Source organism: Mauremys mutica, chromosome 5 (genome assembly GCF_020497125.1).
Source record: "Mauremys mutica isolate MM-2020 ecotype Southern chromosome 5, ASM2049712v1, whole genome shotgun sequence".
In the NCBI taxonomy this organism is placed as follows: Eukaryota; Metazoa; Chordata; order Testudines; family Geoemydidae; genus Mauremys; species Mauremys mutica.
This window is the reverse complement of record NC_059076.1, coordinates 46,468,724-46,492,165: the sequence shown is the minus strand read 5'-3', so window position 1 is coordinate 46,492,165 and position 23,442 is coordinate 46,468,724. Positions and strand designations below refer to the sequence as shown.

At 40.3% G+C, this 23,442-nt stretch overlaps 1 long non-coding RNA gene across 2 annotated transcripts; it reads left to right on the top strand.

The window, feature by feature from the left end:
* The first annotated feature begins 6,973 nt into the window (after positions 1 to 6,973).
* Positions 6,974 to 22,683, top strand: LOC123370804. Of its 2 annotated transcripts, XR_006579559.1 has the most exons (4): positions 6,974 to 7,075; positions 11,182 to 11,307; positions 17,531 to 17,656; positions 22,061 to 22,683. It is a non-coding gene; the product is annotated as an uncharacterized LOC123370804 (long non-coding RNA). The 2 variants fall into 2 exon arrangements; XR_006579560.1 differs by lacking the exon at positions 11,182 to 11,307.
* Positions 22,684 to 23,442: the final 759 nt, after the last annotated feature.

Genomic DNA, 23,442 nt, shown 5'->3' with positions numbered 1-23,442 from the left:
TATCACTTTTAAGAGTTGGTTTCTTTCTATCTTTGTGGATCAAGCTGAACTTGCCCTTGGCTCTGACTTGAACTTGGTGAGCTCTGTGTCTTTAATAAATAAACTAGAGGGTTAGATTCTGCATTGCAGAGGCAAGGTAGAGCCACACTGCAGCAACACACACTACAGTTGTAGCTCCACCATCCAGGGGATGAAACCATCGGCCTGTCCCCCTTTCAGACAGCTAGCACCCATGGGAAGAAATCGTCTAGCCTTGCTCCTCCTCATACTTGTTGGCCACTGCCTGGGATATAAAAAAGGTTGCTTCTCCCTCCCTAATCCTACCTCAGTGCAAAGTGGCCAGCCATAATCCAGAGCTAAGTAAGTGCTGATTTCTGAAGCTCCATTCTAAAATAATGCAAGCATGACATTTATATGGAGGAACAGAGTCAAGTGCAAATTAGATACGCAAGGGAAGATAAGCCTTTTAATAAGCATACTTGTTAGCATTCTCCTACTTTTTGTCTTTCTACTGTGAGATTTTGGGGTGATACCAAATACCACAGACCAGAAGTAATTAATCCTTAACGTCCTCTAAATATTGAGAGGAATTGTTTTTTAATATTATAAAAACACAGGCAGACAGACAATATAAATACATCCTAAGCCACCAGTTAGTTATTTTATTTTATTTGTATAGTTTAAGCAAAAACTTCAAGAGGCTCCTTCCCAACCGGTAAGGACAATAAACAGTCCATTAAATGTTCCATTATACATAATAACCATTATGATGTGTTTTGCAGTTATGTAGCTTCTTTCAGAAAAGGGTTTCAAAGCATTTCACAAAGGTAGGTCACTGTTACTATCTAGTATCACAGAAGAGTACAATGAGGCAAGAGAATGTAAGGATCACACAGCAGGCTTGATCCAAAGCCCTTGTAAATCAATGGAAAGACTCACATTGACTTCATTTGGGCTTTGGATCAGATCCTCACTCAGTGAGAGAATGGGAATAGAAACTACATCTTTTGACTCCCAGTTCCCTGCTCCAAGCACTCCCAGATAAAATCATCTTTGGGGGAGGGGAGAAAGGCATGTTTGCCCAGTTTAGGGAAATGATTGGCTAACTGTATAAAATCATTAGGTGCTTTATAATGATTCTAAGAAGAGCTCTGCGAAAAATATTTTGCATCTAATAAATGTATGACTAAGAACACAATAATATTCATAGTGCCATAACTCCTTCCAACAAAGACTTCAAACTCAAAACAGATCAGATGGCAAAAAGACAGAGAAAAGCAATTGGTTGTTATTACACCGCCATGGTAACCTCTCGGCACTCTTTACTGTAATTCCAGATGGGAAGTGAGAGGAGCAGCATATGGAGTTATTCATATTACAGCAAAGACCTCAGTGCTTATAATAGAAGTAGACTCTTGTTGCAAGACCACAGTGATTTCTTGGTTTGCGTTAATGTTTCATAGATGAAAAGACAGTACTAAGTTTGTTGGAGAAAAGTAATCAGCATCATATAAACTGACTTTCAACACATCCCAATTTCATGGTGTTTAAATGCAGTAGTGTTTTGGGATATTGCAAGGATTTTGCTAGAGATGAGTAATTAACTCACATGCTTTATAGTCCTCCAGAGAAGCCTATTCTTTCTTCAGTTGAGCCAGGGTGTTCTAAACTAAATATACCTGGGAAATCAATAAAGTCACTGTGACAGGGAGCGAGGCACCCAACTCCCATTGAACGCAAAAGGGAGTAAGGCATGTTGTATTAATTTAGACAGAAAATATGGGCTCAAAGAGTCAAAGGTGTTAACATAATCCAGTCAATGTCCAACATAAAACAGTGCTAAACAAGGTTCAGAGTATGGTATACGGAGAACTCAGCCTGCTTAGTATCTTGGCAAACACGCCATTAAAATCCTTTTAACCTTTTATTGTGAAGATACAGAAAAGAAAGAGGTGTAAAGTATTAATTAAGCCTTTCATTTTAACAACATCCCTTGTTTTCTCCCCCTTTAGCTGGAGAAAGTTTTTAGAAGGAAAAACCCCCTTGTGTGGCAGTCTTTTAGTCAGTACCAAAGATAGTGATAACTGTCCTTTTTGGTGAAAAAAAGAATAAGTTAGTTGAGATGTACTGGAGCTGTTGTTGCTGCTTTTGTTAAAGTCCAATCCTGTTTCCTAGAAGACAAAAGAAAAGGCAGGAGTATTCAATAAATATTTCTTTTCTGTATATGCGGAAAAACAGATAATATAGTCATATCATATAATAACTGTCAGGACTAAGCACCTTTGGCTGAGCCTGAGGACTAGCCAGCCCAGCCTCCAGGCAGATTAATGAGCTCAGTCAGGTTGTAGCAGGACCACATGATTGCCCCCCACCTGATTGGCTGAAGGGAGCCAACAGACCTAATTTTAAGATCAGTGGCAACAGTAGGTCACTAAAAGAACAGGAGTACTTGTGGCACCTTACAGACTAACACATTTATTTGAGCATAAGCTTTCGTAGGTCACTAGTTGCTCAATGCTTCTGCCCACAGCTGTGATCACTCTTGTTCCTATCCTGCTCCAGCCCTGTTCCTGACTCAATCCTATCTTGCTCCCTTCCTGGTTCCTGGCTCCTGACTCTAGCACTGACCCTCAATTCTAGTCCCTGGCTCCTGGCTTCTGGCCCCATCAGTCCAGTTATAACCACTAAGCTGGACTGTTGATGCCTGGGCTCTTGATAATAAAATTCCGTCTGTTCTAGATGTTTAACTTCAGTATCTGCTGTTTGACATTTTTAATCAATAGGTTCAAGTAACTTGCATCCAAGAGTTTAAAAGAGCTGGCTGAGGTGCTCTCTGGATTGATAATGTTGATTTTCAATAAGTTTTGGAACACTGGGGAAGTTCCAGAAGATTAGAAGAAAGCTAATGTTGAGCCAATGTTTTGAAAGGGTAAATGTGTCGACCTGGGTAATTATAGACCTATCAATCTTACACTGATCCCAAGCAAAGATAACAAAATGGCTGATATAGGGCTTGATTCAGAACTAATTAAATTAAGATATTGTGATGAATACCAATCAACAGGGGTTTATGGAAAATAGATCATGTCAAGCTAACCTGATATCTTTGTTTGATAAGATTACAAGTTTGGTTGATAAAGGTAATAGTGTTGATGTAATAGACTTGACCTTCTGTAAAGCATATCACTTGATACCACATAGCATTTTGATTTAAAAACTAGAAAGATACAAAATTAATATGTCATACGTTAAATAGATGAAAAACTGGTTAACTGATTGGTCTAAAAATGTAATTGTAAACAAGGAATCATAATCAAGTGGCTGTTTCTAGTGCCGTCCTGCATGGATCAGTTCTTGGCCCTACACTATTTAACAGTTTTTATTAATGAGCTAGAAAAAAACATAAAATCATCATGGTAAAATTTGCAGATAATCCAGAAATTGAGGGACTAGTAAATAGTGAAGAGGACAGGTCATTAAATCAGAGTGACCTGGATCCCTTGGTAAGCAGGGCGCAAGCAAACAAATGTGTTTAAATATGGCTAACTGTACAGGTATACATTTAGGAACCAAAGAATGTAGGCCATAATTACAGAATGGGTGACTCTATCCTGGGAAGCAGTGACGAAAAAGATTTGGGGTTCATGTTGGATAATCAGCTGAACTTGAGCTCCCAGTGTGCAGGGCCGGTGCAAGGATGTTTCGCACCCTAGGCGAAACTTCCACCTTGCGCCCTCCCCTGTCCCCGAGCCCCTGCCCTGAGGTGCCCCAGCTCACCTCGGCCCCGCCTCCTCCCCGAGCACACCGTCGCTGCTTCACTTCTCCCACCTCCCAGGCTTGCGGTGCCAATCAGCTTAGGCGCCCCAAGCCTGGGAGACAGGAGAAGTGAAGCAGCGACGGTGTGCTCGGGGAGGAGACAGGGAAGGGGTGAGCTGGGGCGGGGAGTTCCCTTGTGTGCCGCCCACCCCTTACTTGCTGCAGGCGGCCCTCCCTGCACTCCTCTGCCCCAGCTCCCTCCACCTAAATGCCGGCAGTGACCAGGGTGGCCGAAGATCCGGCCGCCGCGGTCGCTGATGAAGAAAATGCTGCCCCCCAAATCTTAGCGCCCTAGGTGACCGCCTAGGTCGCCTAAATGGTTGCACCGGCCCTGCCAGTGTGATGCTGTGAACAAAGGGGCTAATGTGATCCTTGGATATATAAACAGGGGAATGTCGAGTAGGAATAGAGAGGATATTTTACCTCTGTATTTGCACGGGTGCAATCATAGCTGGAATACTGTGTCCAGCAAGATCTTGAATTGATGACAGCAGAACTGAACTAGAGAGGGTTTAGAGCACGGCCAGTTTGTTTACCTACTGCATCTGCAGGTTCAGTCGATCGTGGATCCCACTGGCCGTGGCTTCCCGCCACCCCCATTGGTCTGGAGTGGCAAACCGCAGCCAATGAGAGCCGCGATCAGCTGAACCTGCAGATGCGGCAGGTAAAAAACTGGCCCGGCCCGCCAGGGTGCTTACCCTGGCGAGCCACGTGCCAGAGGTTGCCAGGGTGCTGACCCTGGTGAGCCACGTGCCAAAGGTTGCCAACCCCTGGTTTAGAGAAAAGCAACAAGAATGATTAAAGGACTAGAAAAATGTGTCATAGTGATAGACTCAAGGCTTTCAATCCATTTAGTTAACCTTTTTATTGAAGGGACTATTTGATCACACTCTATAAGTACACTCCTGGGAAACAAATATTTAATAATGGGTTCTTCAATCTAGCAGAAAAATGTATCACATGATCAATGGAAGCAAGGCAAATTCAGACTGGAATCATCGACCATTTTGAGATCTGGCAAACTCACACGAGCATTGGGCTGTTTAGAGCATTACTTTTAACTACCTCATTCTGGTGAAAGGCATACAGTGGTATTGCAAAATATGCAGGCTTGGCCAGCTAAGTCATACTTTTATTAGACAGTAGGAAAAAGGAGAGAGATAAGAAAGAGTAGGAATAGCTGGGGAAAGAAAAGAAGACACAACAGGGTGGTGGGGAGACAAAGTTTCACATTCCAGGTGATATTCGAGATTTAGCTGGAGCTGATAGAGGTGGCAATGTCATTTGGTTCCCTCTCTCTGGCCTGGTCTGGTCAGGACATCTCTCAGGATTAGGATGAAAAAGATCTGGGGTCCCAGGAAATAATAAGGATGGTGGCCATGATGGTGAAGCTTGCACTGTCCCCTTCTTTCAGTCACCCGGAGTAGTGGTAGTTTCCATCCATTTGTCTGTATTTTCCCCAAAAGTCTCTCTTAAAAAAAAGTCTATTTTTTTAGAGCATGCTGGGCAAAATAGTCCATCCTCTCATTATTTTGTCCACCAATAGGCCTAATTTTCTACAGACCAATTTTGTTTCATTTATTTTTGGTCTTACACTGTTCCTGTTTACCAACCATGTGATCGTAAAACAGTCATTGAATTATATCAGTAGATTTTTTTTGTTTGGACTAATTCAGCCTCTCTCTCCCTTTTGCAAGTATTCCCATCAACATTTATTATTATAGTTATTGCAACACTTTATGAACTTTCATAATTTTTACTTTTGAACTCACAGAATAAATTTGTTGGTCCAATTATCACAACCGGCATCTGCCAACCTATATATTTTAATTACTGAATAGGGTATGATACTAGAATCTTAAGCTATACACATAACTGAATTGACCTGAGCTTCGTTAAATGAGAGATCTTGATACTGCAGATAATGAAAGATAGTCTCTTCAATGATTATGCAGTACTTGTTTTAACACTGAACAGAGAAGATGCAAATACAGATCACGTTGCCTGTTTTCTTCCCTTCATGTTTAGGCCAGAATATGAAGAATAAGATACTCTAATGAAAATAATGGAAAGAGAAGGTGTTTTAAAATGAGAAGATTCAGTGTATTCAATGCTGAAAACAAATTACAGTGTTTAAAATGCAACATCTCTTCTCTTTGGCAGTTTTTGTTTCTCAGACAATTCAGTCTTTCTATCCAGTATAACTCCCCTGACATATGACATGCCAATAGACAAATCCAGCAAGCTTAAGCAGGTGCCATTTATGAAACTGAGCAGGATTACGTTTTACTTGTATTTTAACAAGCATCCAGCTATAACTGAATCATCTCAATGTCAACCTCTTAAAGATTTATTTAGATTAAACAAACCATAGGCTGTTGCTAAGGGAGATTTTATAACACTGTAATAATTATAACACTGAAGTGTTGTAACCTTTCTGATGAAGGCATTGTTGACATTTTAGCTTTCTCTCATGCTCTGAGCTTGTCAGGTTTATATAGATGGCATTTGATGTGATTTCCTTTCATATGTGTTACAGCAACACTTATCCTTTATTTTCAAACAAAGAAATAAAGAAACCTGTCAAATGCTGTAGAATACCCTGGAAGCAAGAGGTACACTCAGTGTTTGTGCTAAATCAAAGCTATGGAGACTGCATTTTGGCTATATCTGCCTACAACCTTTTGCTTTAAAACAGTGATTAAAATGGAAGATGTTTTATGATAGAATTTGAAACAAGGGTTTGTTTATTTTTAATCACTTTTGTGTTGAGAGTCATTTATATTAGGCAACTGATTGTGGTATAAAACATGTAGAGCATCATCTGTGCCAATTAAAGCTAGGATCAATCTCAGTGCACTTCAGCTTTTTCTGTATTTTAACAATCCTGATGGTCATACTTCTAAAAGGAAGTTGTAGAGATTCTATAGCTTCAGAAGAATACTGTTAAAACATTTAATGTGCATTTATTAATAACGCAATGCACTTCCTGTACTATCCAGCCAAACCAGGCTTTCTCACTGCACAATGGTGTCATATTTATTGCATACTCTCAAGGGTAGGGATTTAACATTTGGATCACTAACAAGAACAGAATGTTTCCTTCTATGACTAATATAATGACTAAGTGCAGGGTTCCAAATGGAACCCAGACCTACTGGGACAGTACAGAGCAGGATATGTGGAAGATAACATCTGAAACCTTTCTTAATCCAAGCAAAAGCAAACACAACCATCTCTACAGACTCACAGAAAATTGGTAGGGTCCTCAGATGATAAGCAAAAAACATTGCAAGTTTCTTGCTGGGCACATGGACATTAATTTTGAATAATTCTAATAACTTAGTGGCAAATTATTATATTTTAAGTTAGTCTCCTACTTACACTATGACCAGTCATGGCTGGCTCTGATTTAAAAGCACGGTAGCATGATACCTGTCAGAGGCAAAACCACCTGGTCAGACAGGTACCCTTTTTCTCGATAGAGTTAAACAACAGTGACCAAAATACCAATAACTCTCACACTACAGGCCAGCCATCAGCCATCAGATGATAGTAAAGTTTGAGTAAATTGGAGCTAGAAACCCTAGAAGTAAAAGGCTCCATGTCTCCACCTTACTAATATTCTGAGCTATCTAGCACGCCCCACCCCCAGAATTCTCTCTAACTTGTTAACATCTTTCTGGTAATGTGGTGTCCAGAGCTGAATGTGATCACACCAGACCTGTCTGTTTGTATATCTAGGTATGTTTATGATCCCCATCACCATGTAACCTGATCTGAAAGCCTCCAAAGAGGACCTGTTAACTCCCTGCTTTGTGACGTATAAGCAGCTCAAAATCATATTGGGCTTTTTTGCTACCATACCACGTTGCATTGTGATGTAGAATATACTGCCCATCATCCTTACGTTTCTTTCAGAATTACTTTTACTAGGTTGATAAGGGTGGGATTTTAAAAGTGCTCAACATTGGTCTAACTCTGCTCCTTCTGAAGTCAGTTGTAAAACTCCCTCTGACTTCAGTAAGAGCAGAATTAGGTCAATGCTGAAAAGCCTTTGAAAAGCCCACCCTAAGTCCACAGTTTTGGAGTCTGAAAACTCTACCTGTCATGCAGGCAAGGAATTTATTATTTACAGGAATTCAATGTTCTTCAATGGCTTTCACCCCAGTACAGGCAATCCCCTGCAGAATAGATGGAGTTTTGCTTCCAATATTGGATTTATGTATTAAGTTCCTACACACGCATCCTTGTGAAATGTTAATTTATTTTTTTACCCTGATAAATATAAGCCCACAAAAATATAGGCCTCATGCTGTTTTCCCACTAGGTAGACAATGGATTTTGCTATTTATGTACCAGAAAAAATCATTACTTTAATATGGGTTTTGCTTTTGTGAATTTTTTTCACAAAAATCTCCTTTTCTAACTTGAAAAACTTGACATGAAAATTCTGATAGCTTTGAAAAATATTGCCATTTCCTCCCATGGAATGTGAGATATGACCCTTTATTCCATCACTACCTTGGGATTGTGTAATGGTAAGAAACAACAGGAAAACGTGCAATGGGATTTTCTTTACACTGGCCTTATTAAATACTGTATATTTGTTCAAAGGGGAAAAACACACATGCTTCAGTTGAAGGAAAGTATTTTTGTATATGTAAGGGAAATAAGCCAGTCAGGCACACTACATTTGCAGAGTTGCCAAAGTCAGTGAGACCTTAAATTATACTATCAACAACATAATCTAAGTGCTGCTGGTGTCCAGGCACAGCAGTAGTTTGATACTAGACCTTTTCAGTTAATGAATCTCTATGCATTGTTCACTCAGGATGGATCCTGCCCTTCTTTTGGACTTGCACGCTCTTCAGTCAGCACTAGAGGAGTTTGCTTCTTATCTGACAAATGCTCTAACCCCTATTGATGAATATAAGGCACAGTGCTATTGCCTCTGTGTTTCTGTATGCTGCTTGGCAGACTGATCCCTTGAACCTTTATTCAGACACTTCACTGGGACTACTCACACAGGGAGTGGTTTGAAAGATCAAATGTTGTCCAGTCTGCACTACTGATTCAGCTGAGCCCTGCTACTGGAAAGCAAGCATCATGCCAGCATAGCATAGCATAGGATGTACGAAAATGTACTACATCCCTGTTATAAGTGGAAGATGTTATTTGCATTGATACAATAACAACTGAAAATAACTTCTATGGTATTGCAAATAGAGCTCTTCAGAAAGAAGTCATCGCCACTCTACTTAGGGACTGACAGTTTTTTCCCTATTCAAAGTAGTTTGCAAACTACTTTGAATTTCCCCTGTTGTTTATCATTTTGGAGACAATGTGCTATGTTGCATGATCCATTTTGCCAGAAATTAAATAGCATATACAGATCATAGATAAATGGCCTGTAGCATATATGATTAGGTTAAAAACATCAGAGTTTATGGTGTAACAGGGAGCTCATGGATCATTCACTAGATGCTATATATACTGTAGATTAGAGAATCTGAAAATGGTCTCTATATAAAAAAGAGCGACCAGATATTCTGATATATAATCCAGATCATTTTAGGGGGAAAGGAAGCAGATCTTCCTCTAGGAATCCTTTTAAGCCCCGATGGAATTCATCCCCATCCCTCCACCCTAAGAATACTACTGAGTTCCTCACAGAACACAGAAAAATGTCCTACTATTTTAATAGATCATTTGCAAACATTGACTGAATTTAGGATTTTAATCCATATTTAGGCATCTAAATAAGTGACCTGATTTTCAAAAATGCTGAATATCCAGCAGCTTCCATGCCACTTATTTAGTTGCCTAAATATAGATGCAATCCTAAATTTAATTACCTTGTTTGAAAATATTAGCCAGCCTTCATCTATAGCTTGAACTAAATAGGAATCAAACAATTTGGCAGTTTCAAAATACTTCATAACTTAAAAATAAAAAATTGTGAAGCCCCTTCCTGCTTTGGTTTGGAAGAAACCGTGCTTTCCACCAAGTAAAATACCATGAGAAATGTTGTATTCTTGTTATATTTCCAAACCACTCAACATCAAAGAACTTGAAATATCATGCACAAGCTTATTCTCATGAGTTTTCAAACCTCATCTTAGGTTTTTTTTGTTTTTTAAATTTTTTAGAGCTGGGTAAATTTGGAAAACTCATCTTGAACTGATTTACAGTTCTCTGTCAAGATTTGGGTCAGGTCTTACTTCATCAGACCTGATTTATAATACTGACACGTTGTTACATACCCTGCAGCTCTGATACCCCATTATGTGTCTTGCTGCCTTTGCCTCCCAAAGCTTTTCAAAGGAAATCCCTCTTTTGAAAATGGAGAAACTTCTACTTATCCATTTTGGCATGTATCTGACAACATGGTCTCTCTTAATTAATATGGAACTGCTATGCACAACATAATATGGATATATTGCATTTTCAGTCTTTTGCATGAGCCTTTAGCAAGACTAAACAAGGATAGGTAAATGGATAGGATGAACATCACAATCATTCCCAACTCATAACTTCAGAAATCCCAAGCCAGTCCCAATAATGCCAAACTTAGAGATCAGGGGGTAGCCGTGTTAGTCTGTATCCACAAAAACAACAAGGAGTCCAGTGGCACCTTAAAGACTAACAGATTTATTTGGGCATAAGCTTTAGTGGGTAAAAAGCCCACTTCTTCAGATGCATGGAGTGAAAATTACAGATGCAGGCTTTATTATACTGACACATGAAGAGAAGGGAATTACCCCACAAGTGGAGAACCAGTGTTGACAAGGCCAATACAATCAGGGTGGATGTAGTTCACTTCCAATAATTGATGAGGAGGTGTCAATTCCAGGAGAGGCAAAGTTGCTTTTATAGTGAGCCAGCCACTCCCAGTCCCTATTCAAGCCCAAATTAATGGTGTTAAATTTGCAAATGAATTTTAGTTCTGCAGTTTCTCTTTGAAGTCTGTTTCTGAAGTTTTTTTCTTGAAGGATGGCTACTTTTAAATCTGTTATTGAATGTCCAGGAAGATTGAAGTGTTCTCCTACTGGCTTTTGCATATTACCATTCCTGATGTCCGATTTGTGTCCATTTATTCTTTTACCTAGAGACTGTCCAGTTTGGCCAATGTACATGGCAGAGGGGCATTGCTGGCACATGATGACATATATCACATTAGTACATGTGCAGGTGAATGAGTCCCTGATGGTGTGGCTGGTGTGGTTGGGTCCTCTGATAGTGTTGTTAGAGTAGATATAGGAGCTCATCAATGGTGAATGGCTCTGGTTGACTCCTATCTACATTATGATGTCAAAGTTGCTGCCATTCATCATATATTTTGTGTTTGAATTGTTTTTCCAGTGAGACCTCTGCTACCCACAGTAGATGACTTTCAACCTCACTGGGCTTAACCACTGGGCGATTTTGACCTGGAGGTTGTTGAACAGTGCCCAGCCGGCTGATTAAGTTCCAGAACTTCTAGCTGGAGTAAGTGAAGTCAAGTTTCTCTGTAGATTCCTTCCACCAAGTGAGCCTGGAGGCATCCAGAGACTCAATCGGTTAGTTGGCGATGTCCGAGTCGCCAAGTAATTCAAATTTCCTGAGCAAGGCTTCACATTTGGCACTCAGGTAGAGAGTGTAAATTGGTCAATAGCTCCATGGCATAGCTGAGCATGTGGCTTTATAAATGGCTCCTTGAAATTGGCAGTAGGCTTCATCGACTGGGATACAATGCAATGGAATGGTAACCACACTATGTTCCAGTGCATCACAGAACTCTATATAATCTCCCTTAACCCCTGTCTACTCTTTCATTCGCGTAAAGATCACCATTTGCAATAACTAGCAAGGAGCCAAGAACTGGGTATATTTTTTTAGTTATATATAACTTTGGAAGGATACAATGAGTATAGTCAAATTCTAGAGATGACGTGGATCTCTTCATTCTTCTGAGTTGATGCTTAAGATGATAGAGAGAAACAAAGTAAAACATCCAAAATAGGCATATTGGGAACATGGACTCTATGAAAACATTGTGGTTCTGAGGGCTCGTCTTCAATTATTTTGTGATTTATAGATATCACAGTAATAAATGACAATGAGAAATCTCAAACAGATTTAGTAAGGACCTGCCACATGACAAGTCCATCCCAACATACCAGGCCTGGATAACAGTAGAACCCCTGCTAGTTCACTTTTTATCAATGTCCTCCATAACTGCAGTGCATACACATCATTTTGTAAAAGTGTGTCCACTGTTATCCATTCTCCAGGATGACAACATGAAATGGCAAATTAGCCAGGAGGCTATGGACTCCATGTGCCTTATACATAGGGAAAAGTCAGACAATCAAGGTGTATGAAAGATTAATGCAGAAAACATACACGGACATGGAGAAACATTTCTTTTTCCTATTAGAAGAAAAGTTAGTGCTGCCACAGCTGGGGGTTTGAACTCTTTTGTTAACTACACAGTTTATCTGCTAATTTATATTAATCACTATTAAACACTAAAATCCAGGTAAAGAGTGCCCAGTGGCAACATGAAAGCATTAATCAGCTGCATCTTTAAGTGTTTATTGTTAATCTATCCAACCACGCACTTAGGACAGACTCTTCCACTGGGCTATCTCAGGGACTCTCTTTCTCCCCCACGAACATGATACAGTCCGGTGGTGATCTGGAAGCCTACTTTCGTCGTCTCTGACTCAAGGAATATTTTCAACACACTACTGAACAGTGCACTGACCCAAAGGAACCCTCCTACCAACACCACAAGAAGAAGAATTCTGCATGGACTCCCCCTGAATTCCTCAAGCACCTTGGCCAAAGGTGTCACAGTGGCTTACTTCTACATATGGGCCATTAATGAGAAGAAGTTACCATACACTTGGCATCAAGCAAAGATTATTGCCATTCTTAAGCCAGGCAAGGACCCCGACAACATGTCGAGTTACCACCCAATATCCTTATTGTCAGTGTGTTTCAAGGTATTCGAGCATTTGATCTTCCAATGAATCTCTCCAGATTTGGACGATGTCTTCCAGGTCAAGCAGGCAGGGTTCAGGAAAGGATGCAACACCTGTGATCAAGTCCTGGCCTTGAGGACCTTTATTGAAAACGGTTTTCAACAAAATCTAAAGATGGGAGCCATCTTCTTGAATTTGACGGCTGCCTATGACACAGTTTGGCACAGATGCCTTCTGTTTAAACTCTTTTGAGTTGCTCCACATTGGGTGGTTGTAAAAGTAGAGCTCTTTCTCCAAAATAGGTGGTTTAAAGTACACATGGGCAATTGCTGTAGCTCTTGGAAGTGTCAGATCAATGGCCTTCTTCAAGGCTCAGTTCTTTCACTGATACTGTTCAATGTGTACAGCTACACTCTTGCTCCAGCTACATTCTTGTGCAAGTTTATCTATGCTGACGACATCTGCTGCAGCTACCAAGCTCAGTCCTTCTCAGAAATTGACATTTTCTTGAATGATGATATGAAGTTCATGGCAGACTATTGTAGTCAATGGTGCCTGCAGGTAAACTTTTTCAAGACAATTTCTAGTGTATTTCATCTGCATAATTCAAGCACAAGCCATGAGTTCAATGTTTTCCCCAATGGCCACACCTGCAGCATGATCCAAACCTGGTTTAACTTGATGAGACATTGGATAGGTCATTAACGTACCACAATCACTTAAGGAAGATGACAGCCAAAGTCAGCACTTGGAACAACTTGCTCAGAAAATTGTCCGGTTCAACCTGGGGTGTGAGCACCCAGACGCTTAGAACATCAGTTCTTGCCCTCTGCTATTCAGCAGCAGAGTACTATGCTTTTGTCTGGTGTCACTCGTCTCACAAGAGACTGGTTGATGCAGAGCTTAACAAAGCTATGCGTATTGTTACCGGGACTTTACTGGCAAATCCGTTACCATGGCTACCATTACTCAGTAACATAGCACTGCTGCATATTCACTGTGAGAAGGTCTCCGTCATGCTGCTGGCCAAGATCTATGATAATAGCAACCTGTCTTTGTTTGCAGAGCTATTCAATCATCCGCCAGCTTGCCTGTCTTCTAGATGCCCTTTATGATCATTTATGCCTCCATAGGATGTGACAGTGGAATCTGGTGCAATGAGTAGTCAGCAATGACAGTCGTTAAGCATGTCTCATCATTGACCCAACCATCCGTCCACCAAGTTTTTGATCTGCCAAGGCACCTGTGATCATCTCTGAATCGGTTTTGAACAGGATGGGGCAACCATGTAGCCAATCTCTTTAAGTGGGGTTTTTCCTAATGACCCACGATGCAGCTGCGGTCAACTATGCTTCATATCATTGTCGAGTGCCCACTGACTTATTTCGACGGTGGGCTATCGGCTCTCCACCTGGCTCACGATGACACCATCAAATGGCTGGGCACATTGCACATACACTGATAACAATACCATATGAATTGCACTTTTAATACAGCTGTTTATTCCATTATACTGATGATAATCATTGACCTCCAACACCGCCATTGTTCTCTGTGTTGGTCAATTTTAGAGCTGAGTGAGTTGGGGAGGCCATCTGTGACAGGGTTTGCAAAGCCAGGAAGGGGTTAAAGAGCTACTTTGGGCCTAGGCAGCCCCATCCTGCCACAGTTGCAAAGCAATCATGGGCTGGAGGATGAGCTTAAAAGGGGGAGCAGAACAGCTCAGTAGTCAGCACTTTGTGGAAGCGCTTAGCTCCTCAGAGAATGTACTAGGGGAGGCCAAGCTACCTGCAGCCTTTGGCTATTGAGACTTTAACCTGACCTGTGATGGGAAATATCATAGTGGACACTTACAAGGTCTGAGATTTATCCTTTGATTTTTTGCCATTTTGAATAATCATACTGGTAGCAAGTAATCCAGGGGAACAGTGGTAAAACACCTTTGGGGTGCAAGAACCTTGCTGTCTACCATAAGGCCTTGGATTGGAACTGAGTGAAGAGGGTGACTATGGCTTCTTTCTACCTTCAACCCCAGACAGGGTTGAAGGTAGAAAGCCTACCTCTGATATAGAGAATTTGGAAATTGAAGACCCTATAACCAGGAGGGTCAAGACATTTGTCCTGGTGATGACTGCGGGTCCCTGGCCTGATAGACGCCTGTCCTTTGTTGGACTCCTTGTGTACCTCAAAAGGGGTGGATATAATCTGTGACCTGGCTGGAGGGCTGAATCATGGAAGGAGGCAGACCATAGCAAGGCCAGAGCAGGGCACCAGGAAAGAAGAAGAAAACATGCTACATGCATGCCTAGCTGCAAGGGGGTGCATGTAGTGAGTTAATCCCATTCACCTTCATCTTATTGGATGTGTTACAGTTTTATTCACTATCTTAGCTCACCTGACATGACCAAACTGAATAGTGAATGAAGATGCATAATAAAGCATCATCAGGGTATTGATTTGGGGACTTTAAAAAATGGACTAAGTCAAAATAGGATATTTGAAATTGCCTTTGGTTGTAGAACTGTAGAATATGGCTTGTTAATGTTTTCCTGTGCAAATAAAATTTCTTCCTTCCCCACTTTTTTTTCCTCAAAAAGAAAAATAAATTCTATTCTCCTTTTCTCCCATCTCTATTGCTTGACACACCTTATTAAGAAGTCGGGGGTGAGGAGAGAAATGACCACATTTTAAACTTCTAAAATTAAAATTATTCAGGAATAATGCAGTACTTTTAAAATAAATATTTACACTTCATATCCTTGTTTTATCCTGGAATCACTTTTCTATGCTATTGAAACCAGCTGTTCCTCTAGTTAGTATACTGGATGATTATTTTCTTTTTGAAACTGTGAATGTGTCAAACTGTTTCATTAAAACACAAAGAAGGGACACTCTAATCTAGAAATAATATGTTCTGAACTATATTAAGTGGCTTTAATGACAGAATATTTTCACTATGTCTATATGACATTTCATATTATGACGTGATATTATGCACTACTACTACTATGGACATATCATGAAATAATGAAATAATATACATGAAAGTAAAACTTCAAAAAATATTTTGAAACAAAATTGAGAATTTTTTCTAAAACAATATATTTGGAAATGAGAAACTTAATTAAAATATAATCCACAGGAAAATTTCATTGAAATCAATAAAATTTTCAGCAAAACAAACAAACAAAACAGCAAACCAACAACAACAACCTTGTTTTCATCCAGGGCCGGCTCCAGAGCCCAGCGGGGCAAGCACCCGCCTGGGGCGGCCCTTTCCCGGGGGGGCGGCAGGCTGGGCCGGCGGACCTGCCGCAGTCATGCCTGCGGAGGGGACGCTCGGCCGGCGGCTCCAGTGGACCTCCCGCAGGCATGACTGCGGACGGTTCGCTGGTCCCGCGGCTCGGCTGGACCTCCCGCAGGCATGACTGCGGCAGCTCAACCGGAGCCGCCGGACCAGCGAACCGCCCGCAGCTGCGGGAGGTCCAGCCAAGCGGCGCGACCAGCGGACCCTCCGCAGTCATGCCCGCGGGAGGTCCGCTGCTCCCGCGGCTCGGGGGCGCCTCCCGGGCATGACTGCTTGGGGCGGCCAAATTTGTAGAGCCGCCCCTGTTTTCATCTAAGGACATTTTTAATGGAAAACTATTTCTATGAATATTTTCTGACTAGCTCTATTGAGCATAGAAATTTCTTCTTACTGATTATTCACCTTCAGTTACTTATATGCATCTGATTGATATTTATAACAGTTTATGATAAAGTGTCGAATTTATATGGAACATGTAATGCACAGGATTATTGACTCTTTTTTATTCTACAGATTGTCAACATGGGGATTGATCTTTCAATCCAATATGGTTGTGGATTGAATGCAAAAGCAGAACTATCAGGTTAAAATTATCCTCAAGTGTTTAGCACAGCTGGCTACTTTAGTGATGGAATCAGCACAACTGCATAAAGATGACTTCCTGCTTAATCTGGGCCATAAATTTAAAGTTAAATGACAATTGTGAGAATTTCTCAGAGAATTATGAGAATTTGACTACGTCTCCCCAAGTTTCCTTGACAGTCCAAAAAGACCTTTTGAAATCTCCCATATGCCACTGCTTCAGTGAATTGTGAGGTGAACTGTGAAATAAGTACCCTGAAGTCAGTGAAACTTCTGTAGCATAGAACAGCACAAATATGAACATGGGGCAAAACTCTACCCCATATAGCATGGGTCATGTGGCCACCCTGCACCAATGGAACTAGTCAATGCAATCCCATCTATTCAGTTATTAATTGTTCAGTTTTCTAGAGAAACAAATATTTTCTAGAGATACAGCCTTTTAAACAGGTATCATAGAACTTCATTTTGATGGTTTGTGTTCATAAGATTGGAGGCTAATTTTTATATCAAACCCCTGTATATAGGCAGGAGTGGACGGGGAAGCATTGTGGGGGGAATAGAAGGCAAAAGGTAAAAAAAACAAACTGGTTTCCAAAGAGACTGAACACTATTTTGTTTGGCTTTCAGACATGGCAATTTAGCAACAGGAAATGTCAGCTCATTAAAGCCATCACATGGCATTGTATAATGATAGTAGTCATTCCCCTTGGCGGGGCTCCAGTGATCACACTGAGTGGGGAAGTGGTATGATTTGATATGAATGTCTCGATTTCATTTTTAAGACAGGACAGTTTAGTAGGCTAGTTGATTTGGCAGGCTGTTAACAGAATTAATTTGATTGCCTTGGCAGTGGTAAGAAGATGAATGAAGGAAACCTCTTGCCTGACAGTATTTAATACCAAATTATTATTATATACTGTTTAACTGGTGCTGGATGAAGGATGTGCGGGGACTTGCAGCAACCTTACCAAAAATAGTAAGTGCCAATTGGGAAACATGTATGCACAAGAAAAGAGACTAGCTTTCCAGTTAAAGCCAGACAGGGCTTCACCCCATAGGCCTGTTACTTTTCATGTTTACAGGCTGCTTCATTTTTTATTATTATTATTATTATTATTTTTTCCCCATGCTACACTAGTGAAAGTCCTGCTCTGTATTATCTATCCCTGAAGTATCTTACTCTGATTTGTCTGCTGCTGACTGAAACCATTTCCACTAGTGGATGGATACCTCAGCTGTGTTATTGTTGTTGAACAACTTGGCACTCAAGTTACTCTTTTCCTGAAAATAACATGGGAGAGGAAATGGCATGGCACTGAACATGGAACCCTGCATTTTACATACATAGAGACAGTGTTCTAGTGTGAAATGGAAGAAAAAGACATTGAGCAAATGATTCATTTGAATAAATAGCTGGATGTGCAGGAAAAAGTTGTGTGTCTAGGGAATTTTAACTGTTAATTAGGAGCCATCAGTGACACTATTATCTTTACTCCATGATTACTAACAGTGAAACAGTTTGGGCCCTTTTCTTCCAAAGGTCTGAAAGTGCTTAAGACTTTCTGGGGAGATGATGATAACCTCTTCAGATTTCAAGCTGAAACTCACAAATTTGGACTCACATCCAAAATCAACAAAAAATGCCTGTCTCAGAATTGGCACATGAAGTCTGGGTCCGAACAGACTTTCTACTAAATTTGAAGGAAATAACACTGGGTTCCAGATTTTATGACGTGAACATCATTTTTTTTAAACATAAGAGTTCAGAAAGGTAGCCTGTTTCTTCTGCTACTTAGTAGCAAAAAATATAGGAAATAGAGGGAGAGAACTTAGTTTGCTGGAGTCATTTTATCAAAGTCTAGTGCACAGGACCAAAATTTAGCTGATTAAACTCTACCATTTAAAATGTTAATAACTTTTAAAAGTTAATATCAGAATGGCTCATCAGCTCCAACCAGATGACTCCTGGAGAGCTAAGGCTTTAATTTTCTTCCATGCAGTGATGGATCTCAAAATACTTGTCATGCTAGGGAGTTTCTAAGGCACTCCATGGGTGTAAGCACTTACCCTAGCATACAAGGCTCTAATATCTTGTTGTACTAACAGGTCACCAAGTGTGGTATTGACTAAAGTGCTTACATGCTGATCTGGGGAGGTCACTGCAGAATAGCCCCATACCTCTGGACCTGTCTAACTTGACATGCTTTATACATCCAGGTGTGGAAAGAGTTTCTTGGAAATTCCTAGGCCCAGCCAGGCAAGCTTTACATAAAATCAGAGGGTAAAGCCCCTATGCCAAGTGTTCAAGAGTTTCCTGGCCCAGCCTGGCTTGCTTTACCTTACCTCCTTGAAGGCAGGCACCAGAGGTTCATAGACCTATTCTGCCTTAACATTAGAGGGGGTAATCATGTACTTCTTTCATTAAAAGCTGAAGGATACAAGATGTTAATTCATGTGTGTGTGTGTGTACGTGTGTATCCCAGGTTGCACAATTTACTCTTCAGCATACTGTTTTGATTGCAATTACACTTAAAAATTAACAGAATAGAGTCATATTTTCATGGAAAAGAAACTAAAGGGAAAAATCTAATTTCTCCACTAGTCATGAAGTGTGCTAGTCACTAGTGCTTATAGAGACTCACCTGTGTAAGGAAATAAACTATGACCTGATACCGAATGCACAATGACAAAATGAAAGGAAAGGATAACAGTTCCAGCAGCTGTAGTGAAAAGGGGTGAGATCCGAGAGGTATGAAAGGGATGCCAGTTGCTGCTAGTGAGCAATCTGGATGACTGTTCAAAAAGGGAACTGGAGCTTGTCCTGAAACAACAACTTGAAAGGGTGAAGAGATGGCCATCATGGTCAATGGATTTAGTTTGGGTTGTTTGGGTGGAGAGTAGAGAAGAGAGAAGGAGGGTATCCGTAAAACTTCTGTATCTTCACAGGAACTTCAGTGAATTGGGAAGTAAAATGAGTTCAGATTCTAATTATTAAAAGCATCACAAAAGGGGATTCAAGCATTAAGAGGAAGAAATGGAAAAAGCAAGCTCTAATAACCTTCAGATCATCTACTCTTTCTGCTGTTTAACGATGTCAGCGCTTAACACAATGAAAATAGCTGTGCAGTAATTACCCACAGTTAATAATATAGCTGTTCACTTTTGAGCTTGAAGCCTCAAGATCTTTGACTAAAACATCACTGGATTTTGTAGATTCTTGGGCAAAATTCAAAGCCATTCATTAAATTCCATGTACACATTTTTTTCTTTTGCTGGATTTCTCAGGATCTTTCACCTCTGGGGTAGATTGAGTAGCAAGTTTTTAAGTCTTTAAGGATACACTTTGAAAAGCACACTTGATTAGAGAATGAGTTGAGTATGTCAGCAAAACAGTGACGCTATCCACACATCTATGTTAAGTTGGAAGAACACAAGCAACTTTGAATTAAAAATGGCTTCAGATACTTCCCCTGACTCCTTTTGCCTGTGTTTGTGGTTTTACATTAATATTTTTCTAGATTTTTAAAAAATATTTCCTCTTACTTTTTGGTGTATGAAAAATCTCATGCAAACAAGGTGTGCTGACTAACTGGATATACAGAGGAAACAGTCAAACTTACTAAAGTGCTGTAAATGCACAAAATAAATAAAATGGAAATTCATAGAATCATAGAATATCAGGGTTGGAAGGGACCTCAGGAAGTCATCTAGTCCAACCCCCTGCTCAAAGCAGGACCAATTCCCAACTAAATCATCCCAGCCAGGGCTTTGTCAAGCCTGACCTTAAAAACCTCTAAGGAAGGAGATTCCACCAACTCCCTAGGTAACCCATTCCAGTGCTTCACCACCCTCCTAGTAAAAAAGTTTTTCCCTTATCCAACCTAAAACTCCCCCTCTGCAACTTGAGACCATTACTACTTGTTCTGTCATCTGGTACCACTGAGAACAGTCTAGATCCATCCTCTTTGGAACCCCCTTTCAGGTAGTTGAAAGCAGCTATCAAATTCCCCCTCATTCTTCTCTTCTGCAGACTAAACTATCCCAGTTCCCTCAGCCTCTCCTCATAAGTCATGTGCTCCAGACCCCTAATCATTTTTGTTGCCCTCCGCTGGACTCTCCAATTTTTCCACATTCTTCTTGTAGTGTGGGGCCCAAAACTGGACACAGTACTCCAGATGAGGCCTCACCAATGTCAAATAGAGGGGAATGATCACGTCCCTTGATCTGCTGGAATTCCCCTACTTAATGCCCAAAATGCCATTAGCCTTCTTGGAAACAAGGGCACACTGTTGACTCATATCCAGCTTCTCGTCCACTGTAACCCCCAGGTCCTTTTCTGCAGAACTGCTGCCCAGCCATTCAGTCCCTAGTCTGTAGCAGTGCATGGGATTCTTCTGCCCTAAGTGCAGGACTCTGCACTTGTCCTTGTTTAACCTCATCAGGTTTCTTTTGGCCTAATCCTCTAATTTGTCTAGGTCCCTCTGTATCCTATCCCTACCCTCCAGCGTATCTACCACTCCTCCCAGTTTAGTGTCATCTGCAAACTTGCTGAGAGTGCAGTCCACGCCATCCTCCAGATCATTAATGAAGATATTGAACAAAACCGGCCCCAGGACCGACCCTTGGGGCACTCCGCTTGAAACTGGCTGCCAGTTAGACATGGAGCCACTGATCACTACTCATTGAGCCTGATGATCTAGCCATCTTTCTATCCACCTTATAGTCCATTCATCCAGCCCATATTTCTTTAGCTTGCCGGCAAGAGATTAGAGATTCTCTTCTGTGATCTCTTTGAGTTGTAATAATCACAGGAGCTACTTGTAACAATAAAAGCTACTAGGTAAAAAAAAATAGGACAAAAGTGATTCTATATAATGAAAGGAGTGGAATTGGAATAGAAGCCTGAACTGAATTTATGAGGGCTTATGAAAGACCATTAAATTTATTATATTTCAGATTGGTGTGCTTCTGTTTCTTTAGTTTCTTTAGAAATCTTGGGATGAGTTTGTGGATTCTTGGGTTGATGCTGTGTCTCCATTGCAGCGTATAACTCAGAGTCTGTGACACCAGTAGTCTCTAATGCAAAATACTTTATAGATGTCAGCACACTTGATAATGATGATCTCTGACAGGATAGATTTAAAATACTATTTTGGATTGTAATTTCTGGTTTGTGGGATATATACATATATATATATTTGATGCTATGGCCTTCCTGTTCAGTATAATTCTTCCACATTGGCTATGTGGGTAGGAAAGAAGGGAACAATGAAAATGTAAGAGTATTGCTGATATTTGGTCTACACTCTGTTTGTAGGTCTCTTTTAGAACGTGACCTTTCTGTGGCTTTCTTTTGTCCCTCCCACTTGTTCTCTTTTAGAATTCTGACTACTGCTGCATCAGTCAGACATTGGCTTGGCTGGAATCAAGGTACACTGAATCATACTTTAATTAATATGTTCTTACGTCAGAAACAAGGAAGCTTATGTGATAGACCAAAATTAGATAAGAAGTTGGAACAAATATTTTCAAGGCTGGAAGGACATCAAATATTATGAGTCTGACTTTGACAGAGAGCAAGAGCAATAGTCCAGATATCCCCTGTGTATAATATTTTGCCAACAAAAAGACAATTGATGCTACTGATCCCAAGATTATCCACCAGCAGCCTTGCTGAAATCAAGATAGTTAGAACAAATAGAGACACAAGACAAAGCAGCTGCAACTTACCAACAACCACTTCCTTCTATTCCATGTGGTGTTTTACATTCTCAAATGTAGTTTCTCTGCTTGCAATTGCAAAACACTATAACTTTAAATTAAATTAGGTGTTTTGAATAAACATTTGATTTAATAAGACAGCTATTATACATTAGCTCTCACTGGTTATTAAAGCTTGTCCTCTAACTCAAAATGACATAAGCTATAAATATATAATTGTTTCCTTATTAACACATTAAGTTTGACAGGAACTACAAGGCTTAATATTAACGTTTAACAAGATACCCTATAGTAAGTTAATTTGACATATATGAATTGATACCTTTTCCAACATGATTTCTAATTAAACAAATATAAAATGTCAGAAATAGGTTGTGTTTGAATTATTTTATTTCTAATAGCCTGAGACCCCTTTGTCTCTGGGAAACAAAATAACGCATAATACAAGTGGGAATGTTTTCATGCCCCTTATATTAACCATTGAGATCAGATCATTTCATTCTCCTTTTTAGTTGGTTGCTTTGTTTTTTATTGTTTTAAGTGCTTCCTCTACTTTAACAAAAAGGTCCCTCAAAATGTTTTCCTCTAAGCCTATAATAAGTATTAGATAACAGTATGTGCTTGGAATGGGTGAACTTGAAAATGTCATTCAGGTTTTAGTGATACTTCTTCCAGCTATATTCCCTTGTCAGACTGCCAGACAGGTAATTCCAGTTTTAAAAATATTAACGTTTAAGTATGCCCCACTGTTGGAGGGATGAATGACTGGTGAAATCTGTTAATTTGTTTCCCCATTTTAACCAAACTCTTTTCTCATAACCATAATCAGTGAAGAAGACTGCACCACCAGTATTTGTGACAAGTATATGAATTATAGAGTCTGCTCCAACTTCCACTGAAGTTGTTAGGAACTTTTCCATTGACTGTAATGTGAGTGAGTTGGATGAGATCTTGATCAATTTTTGTAATTTGAAATGGGGAGAAGATTTCTTTTTAGAGTAGCCTGAGAATCTCCATTTCCCTTTGTTTTCTCCACTCCCC